Below are 7,984 nucleotides of genomic sequence, written 5' to 3'. Positions count from 1 at the left end.
GGATTAACCTAGTGCACCACAGCGCAGGCCCCTAACCTCCTCTTAAAGGCCCTCCTCCGCTTGGGCCCTGCACCCGCATGGGAGACCAGGAGAAGCACCTGGCTCCTGGCTTCGGATCAGCGCGATGCACCGGCCATTGGAGGGTGAACCAATGGCAAAAGGAAGACCTTTCTCTCTTTCTCTCTCTCTCTCTCTCTCTCACTGTCCACTCTGCCTGTCAAAAATAATAATAATAAAAAGGCCCTCCTCCCAGCTCTACCACAATGGTAGTCAACTTTCAACAAGAGGAGAGTGAGTGTTTGACCCAGCAGTTCAGAACCTCTTGCGATGCCCACATCCCACAGTGAAGTGCCTGCATTCCAGTCCCAGCTCTGCTCCCACTTCCAGCTTCCTGCTAATTCACACCCTGGGAGGAGCAGGTGATGACACCTATGTGTGAGACCTGGATTGAGTTCCCAGCTCCTGGCTTTAGCCTGGCCCAGCCTGAGCTGTTGTAGGCATCTGGGGAGTGAACCAACAAATAGAACAGGTAGAAGACCTTTCTCTCTCTCTCTCTCTCTCTCTCTCTCTCTCTCTCTCTCTCTCTTCTAGCTGTGCCTCTGCAGAACCCTCTTCACCCAGCTGGAGAGAAGCAGAAAGGAGGCAGACAGGCTCCTGCTGCTGAGCTGCCTCCCAGCCTGGCCAAGACACACATTACTTCCACTCTCATCCTATCAGTGACGGCCTCTCACGCACCCCCACCCACATGCATGCGGGCAGGCAAAACAGTGTGCAGTACAGGGCTGCCCTGCGGTGACAGTGCCATGCAATGGAAGGGAGGGTCTGGATTTGGGTGGACAGCTGACTACCTCTGCCAAGGCACCCAGTACAAGCAGAGCCCCACATACCTGCTTCTTTCTCTGGCTGAGCTGCTGCTACTGGTTCCTATAGGTGTGATAGGAAATTGAACATTTTCCTCCAGGATTGCTGAACTAGTCAGAACGCCCCACAGCAACTGACAGAAACCCAAAATAGCTAAGGAAAAAGGGCCCATGTTGGCTCTCCTAGCTGGGACATGCAAGTGGTGGGGGCAGCCTGAAGTACAAGTTGTAAGGCCACCACAAAACACACCAAACGCTGGAGTAAGGGAAAGAGTTTATTAGGGGAAACACGACAGACTGGAGGGAGGAGGCGAAGAAGGAAAAGAGAGAGAAGGAGAGCATATCAGAGAGAGAGACAGAAACAGAGGTCAGGAGACAGGAAGAGAGAGAGCCATGTGGATCCAGTTCTCAAACCCGGATCTTACCTCTCTCTCCATTCACAGTCTTGGCTGAGTCCTCCCCCTTCCCTGTTTAGATTTTCCCCGTGTGACAGGGAAAGTGGCTGACAGCTGCCCTGCAGTCATATCCTCTTAATTCCATGCTCTGGAAGGAAGAAGCCCCTTTGCCAGAGACAGGTGTTAGGTGCAGTGGTTGTCATCCTTTCTCAGAGCGCCTGGGTTTGAGTCCCAGCACTGCTTGTGATTCCAGCTTTCCTGCTACCGCACACCCTGCGAGGCAGCAGGTGATGGCTCAAGCAGTTGGGTCCTTGACGCCTATTAGGGAGACCCAGATTGAGTTCCTGGCTCCTGACTTCAGCCTGGACCAGCCCATTACAGGCATTTGAGGAGTGGACCAGAAGATGGAAGATCTCTCCTCTCTCTTCTTCAGAGAAATCAAATTAATTAATGAAAATTAAAAATAAAACAATCTCTTTCCTTCAGCTCTCAGCTTTTAAAATCAGAGAAGGTTCTGATTGGCCTGGCAGGTGTCACAGGTCTACCAGGGAGGTGGAAAACAATGAGTTCCTTTCCCACCACATTGAAGGGGGAGGAGCAGCTTCCATGGGGAAGTAGGTGCTGCAGGCCAGACACAGCACTGTCCTTGGCCACACAGCCTCAGACCATCCTGCTAGCCCAGACACTGGGTCAGCGCAGGTCCTGGGCCGAAGCCGCCTGAGATCAGAGTACACCCACTGGTGCTACTTGAGTTAAAGTTGTGGTTTCTACAAGTATTAATGGGACTCTCATGACTGTCTAAGAATTTACTAGAAGCATAAATGGCCTTCAGGTAAGGCTTTTATGCAAGGCCTAAAGAAGTTCCATTAAAGGGATGTATTTACATAAGAAATAGCACTGGGCCGGCGCTGTGGCTCAATAGGCTAATCCTCCCCCTGTGGCGCAGGCACACCGGGTTCTAGTCCTGGTTGGGGCACCGGATTCTGTCCCATTTGCCCCTCTTCCAGGCCAGCTCTCTGCTGTGGCCTGGGAGTGCAGTGGAGGATGACCCAGGTCCTTGGGCCCTGTACCCGCATGGGAGACCAGGAGAAGCATCTGGCTCCTGGCTTTGGATCAGTGCGATGCACCGGCCATGGCGGCCATTTGAGGGTGAACCAATGGCAAAGGAAGACATTTCTCTCTGTCTCTCTCTCTCTCACTGTCCACTCTGCCTGTTAAAAATAATAATAATAATAATAATAAAAAGAAATAGCACTGAAAAGTTCTTTTTCAAATAGTGAAGTATCTTATTCATTCCTGCATCCAACAAATAATCCTTCAACTTTGGCAATGGGCCCAGTTTGGAGTCAAGTGCTGACAAGGATGGGTAAGTTCAAGTCCATAACCTCACCACATTTAGAATTTCTAGTAAGGAAACTTGGCTGAGGCAAAATGGGATAGCAGAACCAAGTGTTTGAGATAATGTTGTTATACAAACAAAGGCATCCTAAGTATAGAATCCAGGGATTCCCAAGGCCTGTGATTTGAATGTCCCTACTAAAGCTCATGTTGAAATGGAATAACCGGACTGAGCACTCATCCTACTGGTTAAGGCATCTGCATCCCACATTCTAGTACCAGAGTTCAATTCCCAGCTAAGGCTGTCATTTCCCGCCAATGCAGACCCTGGGAGGCAATGGTAATGGCTCAAGTAATTGGATTCCTGCCGCCCACATGGGAGACTGGAGGGAGTTCTTGGCTACCAGCTTTAGTCTGACTCAGTCCCTACTGTTGCAGGCATTTGGGGAGTGAAGCGCTCTCTCTCTCTTTCTCTGTCTGTCTCTCTCTCTCTTCTTTCTCCCCCCACCCCCGCCTTTCAGATGAATTTCTTTTTTTATTTTTGTTTTTTTGACAGGCAGAGTTAGACAGTGAGAAAGAGAGAGAGAGAGAAAGGTCTTCCTTTTCTGTTGGTTCACCCCTCAATGGCAGCTGTGGCTGGCACACCACACTGATCCAAAGCAAGGAGCCAGGTGTTTCTCCTGGTCTCCCACACGGGTGCAGGGCCCAAGGACTTGGGCTATCCTCCACTGCACTCCCGGGCCACAGCAGAGAGCTGGACTGGAAAAGGAGCAACTGGGACAGAATCCGGCGGCCTGACCGGGGCTAGAACCCAATGTGCCGGCGCGGCAGGTGGAGGATTAGCCTATTGAGCTGCAGCACCGGCCTTCAGATAAATTTCAAAAATATTTTTACAAAAGAAATGTAATTCCCATTGTAAGACATTGAGAGAATGGAAACTTAATCTGACTATGAAATTTGGAGGCGGGACTTTGGGGAGTTAATTAAGTGCGGCCCCAAGGGCAGGGCCCTGCTCCAATGGGACTGTCTTTATAAGAAGAGGAGAGACCTGAGCCAGGATGCTCTGTCTGGCTGTGTGATGCTCTGTGCTGCCTTGGGAACTCTGCAGAGAGTCCCCACCAGCAAGAAGACACTCGTTAGAGGTGGTCCCTTGACCTTGGACCTCCAGAACTGTGAACAGAGTGTGGTATTCAGTTATAACAGCAGGAGATGGACTGTGACACCACCCATGGAGGAAATTTCTATATGCTCAAAAAAGGAAGAAAGGAATCAGAAGCCAAAGGCAGTCCAAAGGCCTTGGCTGGCATGATGCCTGGCCCAGCACCTCTGGAGGGTAGCCACTCTTGAAATGCGTTACCTTGCCAGGTGTGCTGTCAGGACCAGCTACCCTCTAATCCCTTCTTTGATCACCATTTAGGTTTGATTAGCGAAGTTCTTCAGTGAATACACATCTCTAATTTTATGTATGTGGCAATTGTTTAATACTTACAGAAAGTTGTTTTATATTTACAGAATACTATTATGCAATGTGAAGAAAATCTATGAAGTCTGGCTCTTGGTTTTGTTTAGTAAATTTTTATTTTGGAATAATGCTAGATTTATAGAAAAGTTGCAAAGATAATACAGCGAGTTCCTGAACACCCCCTGCCCTAATGTTGCCTAATGTTGACATCTTACATTACATGGTGCATTTGTCAAGACCAAAAAGCCAATATTGGTACCTGACAAAAAACCAAACCAATATCAGTAGCTTCCTGTTTTATTCTGCTAATGTCCTTTTTTTTTTTTTTTTTTTGATGCCCGGATCCAATCTAGGATGCCATGTTGCATTTAACAGCTCTTGATTTTTGAAGATTGTTATTCTTCAGCCATGGGTCAATTCTGCTTCTTTTCCTCTTTGCTGCCAATGTTCTAGACATTTCATGGTTCATTAGCACCTCCACTAGAGTGTGAGCAAGGGAAGGAAGCAGTTTTGAAATGCAAATTAGCCAAATGTTGTTATTTATTCGTTTGTGGCAGTTAGCTCAGTTGCTAATAAGGCCAAGGTTATTGGCTTCATCTCTGTAAGTGAGTCAGCTGGCTTACCAATGACAGGGGAAATTTTGTCCTGTGGCCATTATTTGCATTCCAATCCCTGTCTAGGTTCTCTTAAATGCAAACTTTTGCCACAATGAGATAATGGTGGAAGTGACACCCCCCCCCCCTTACTTCACTAATTAAAGCGTTGCCCATGGACCAACTGCATTGCTATGGCTTAAATATTTGTCCCCCATCTCACTGAACGTATGCAGGAGCTTAATCCTCGAGGTCTTAGGTTAACATTATTAACAGAGTAGAAACTGAATCCACCTATGGTATTTAGAGGGGGCAGCTTTGGCAAGTGACTAGATTAAGTCATTAGGGCGGAGCCCCCATGATTCAATCCTAGTGGCTTTATAAGGTAGGAGAGAGAAACCACAGAGACAGAGAAACATGCCTTCCTGCTGTGATGTGATGCCAGTCCAAGGGGGCCCTCACCAGAGTTCTGCCATGCCATTTGGACCTTGTACCTCCAAAAACCTGAGCCTAAGTAAACCTCCTTTCTTTATGATGTAGCCTGCTTCAGGTATTTCATTGTAGTAATGAAAAGTTGACTAATACCTGGAACATGTTAGAAATGCAGAATGGCTGGATCCAGATGTAAGAATTAGAATCTACACTTAACAAGATTCTCAGCTATAATGTTTTGGGTTTTTATTGAGAAACTTCTCTTCATAAGATGCTGGAGTGTCAGAAGTGAGAAACATCTTTGCCATCACAGAACATACATTCTGGTTTGGAATAACAATTATGGTCATGATGAAGACCATTGCGGTTAATGATGGGTACTGCCGGAGAGTAAAGGAGAGTCTAACCTTGAACTTGGGGACCCAAGAAGGCTTTTCCAAGATGTCACATTGGACCCAAGTCATGAAGAATACCAAGATTTAACTGCTTAAAAGAGATGGGGAGGTACAGGAAGTGAAGGTGGAGGAAAATAAGTTAGGTATGGAGGAACTCAGAGACAATGGAGACAGTGGTGTTGCCTGGGAATTGCACATAGTTCAACGTATTCAAAGCATCAAAGGCCAACGTTAGGATTGTTTGAGGGGGAGGATCTAGAGATTTTCTTCTCTCTGCATTCATCACCTTCATCAACACATATTATTGAGCACCAACTATATGCTAGGAACCATGATAAGTGTTTGGGATATGGGCAATAGATGGCACGTTCCAGGTGTGTTAGACATTTTTACTATCCAAACTTCTGGAGGGAAGAAGTGTGTGATAGATGTGCAAGAGGCCTCGCAGGTGCGGTTCAGGGACTCCTGGCATGCAACACTCCTAGGGAGGCTGAGCCTTTGATAGAGTCAGTAGAGAACACCAAATATTGAGGAGCCAAGCAAAGGGATCCTGGCTAAACCAAGCCTAGTACATAAGTCCCTAGAGCCAGGAGGTGCTACTGAGGTCAACACTTGGCACAGCATGGAGGTATGTCAGTCTTCTATTGCTGCGTAACAAGTCAGGACAAACTCAGTGGCTGAAAACAACACCTACCTATTAGCTCATAGTCCTGCAGATCAGGGTCCAGCAGACCCCGTGGGGTTTCCACAAGGCTAACGTCAGTGTATCAACCAGGCTGTGCTCTTATCTAGAAGTCCTGGGAAGAACCCACTTCTCAACCCATTCAGGGTGTTGGCAAAACCTAACCCCTTGTGACCAAAGGGCTGAGCTGCGTGTTTCCTTGCTGTCAGCCAGTGCCCCTGCTCTGTACCTGGATGCCACCCAAGTTCCCTCTCAAGGGATCCCTCCCATCCTCAGAGCCAGCAACTGTGCATGGAGCCCCCTAGAGCTTTGAATCTAGCTTCTCTGTTCTCAAAGGCCCGTTAGACCAGGTCCACCTAGACAGTCCCCCACTCTAAAGGTTCACTGTGCCATGAAGCAGAACACAATCACAGGAGTGAATTCTCATCACATTCAGAGGTTCCAGGGATTAGGGTGTCACTGGGGGACTTTCTCTGTTAGTCAGCTTTAACTAAAATACTTCTTTGGAAAGAAGACGGTTTTAGTTAGGCACACAGTTTTGGAGGTTCACAGTGCAAGATGGGGCAGCTACATCAGGCCGGCATCTGAAGAGGGCAGTGAGTGGAAGAACACATTCTGACAGCCTCCTGGAAGGAGTGGCTTTGCACCCTTTGATTGCACACATTCAGAGAGGATCTCCTTCCCACACTCGACTTCTGCCAACTCCTAGGGGATTCCAGGGCCCACGGTTCCTTCAGGGCTAGCTGCTTTCCTGATTTGGATCAACCTGTGAATCTTCTCACTGTCCCCATGAAGTGTCCCTGTTGTGTCTCATGATCTGGAGCTCAGTCCTATTCTACAATTGACATATCCCAAATGTAACAGCCAGAGCTGGGCCAGGACAAACCCAGGAGCCTAGAACTCAATGTAGGTCTCCCAAGTGGGTGGCAGGGACCCAGGTACTTGAGCCATCACCTGCTGCCTCTCAGGTGCACATTAGCAGGAGGTTGGAATCAGCAGCCAAGCTGAAACTGGAACCAGACACTCCAATATGGATTGCGGGCATCCCAGCCTTTACTGCTGCTATGGTTGGTGCCCACCTCTCCCCTTTCTTGTGTGGGGTAATTCCATTTTCCAGACCTTCTTTTGTACAACTGACACCTTGCCTAAAGCTTTGGTGTCATCACCTGCAAGGATTTACCATATTGAATCCTGAAATCAAAACATCCCTCTTCCCAAGCCTCTGTCTTGTGGTGGGAGTGGTGGTTGGGGGTGTTTTCCTCTTGTAGCTTCATGTGCCATGGGCAGAAGTACCAAGTCCAAGGGGGACACAGGATAAAGACACCTCCCCAGGCAGGGATGAGGAGGGTGGGAACCAGATCCCAGTTGAGAGGAAGGGTTTTATTAATAAAGGGAGAAGACAGCAAGGCCAGTGTAGGAAGTGAGCAGAAGACTTATGTTAGTGGAAAGGAAGAGGAGCCAGCCTCCTGCACTCTGTTGACAGGAAATGCAGTGAGGTGCAAGGGTGGGCGTTATTTGGTTGTTTCTTGCCCAATCACTAGAGCTTTTTGGCTGGAGGGGAGGGCTGTCCAGGTGGAGGGTGTTAACTATCAGAGGGACCTAAGGGCCAACTTGTAAAAGGTATGGAATGCAAGGCTATCGCTTCCACAGGCAGCACCTTGGTGTGTCAGTTTGTGCTTCCAAGGTCATTTTTATTAACTTAACTTGTATGTTTGTAAGTCTGTCTTGCGATTACCCAAAAGCTGGTCTTACACCCATGCACACCTACACACACACACCACACACACACACACACACATACACACACACCTCCAATTCACAAAAGAG

The sequence above is a fragment of the Oryctolagus cuniculus genome, chromosome 20 (assembly GCF_051225735.1).
Source record: "Oryctolagus cuniculus isolate XC-2025 breed Fujian yellow rabbit chromosome 20, ASM5122573v1, whole genome shotgun sequence".
Lineage (NCBI taxonomy): Eukaryota > Metazoa > Chordata > Mammalia > Lagomorpha > Leporidae > Oryctolagus > Oryctolagus cuniculus.
The sequence above is the reverse complement of the archived record's forward strand: the minus strand, read 5'-3'. Positions refer to the sequence as shown.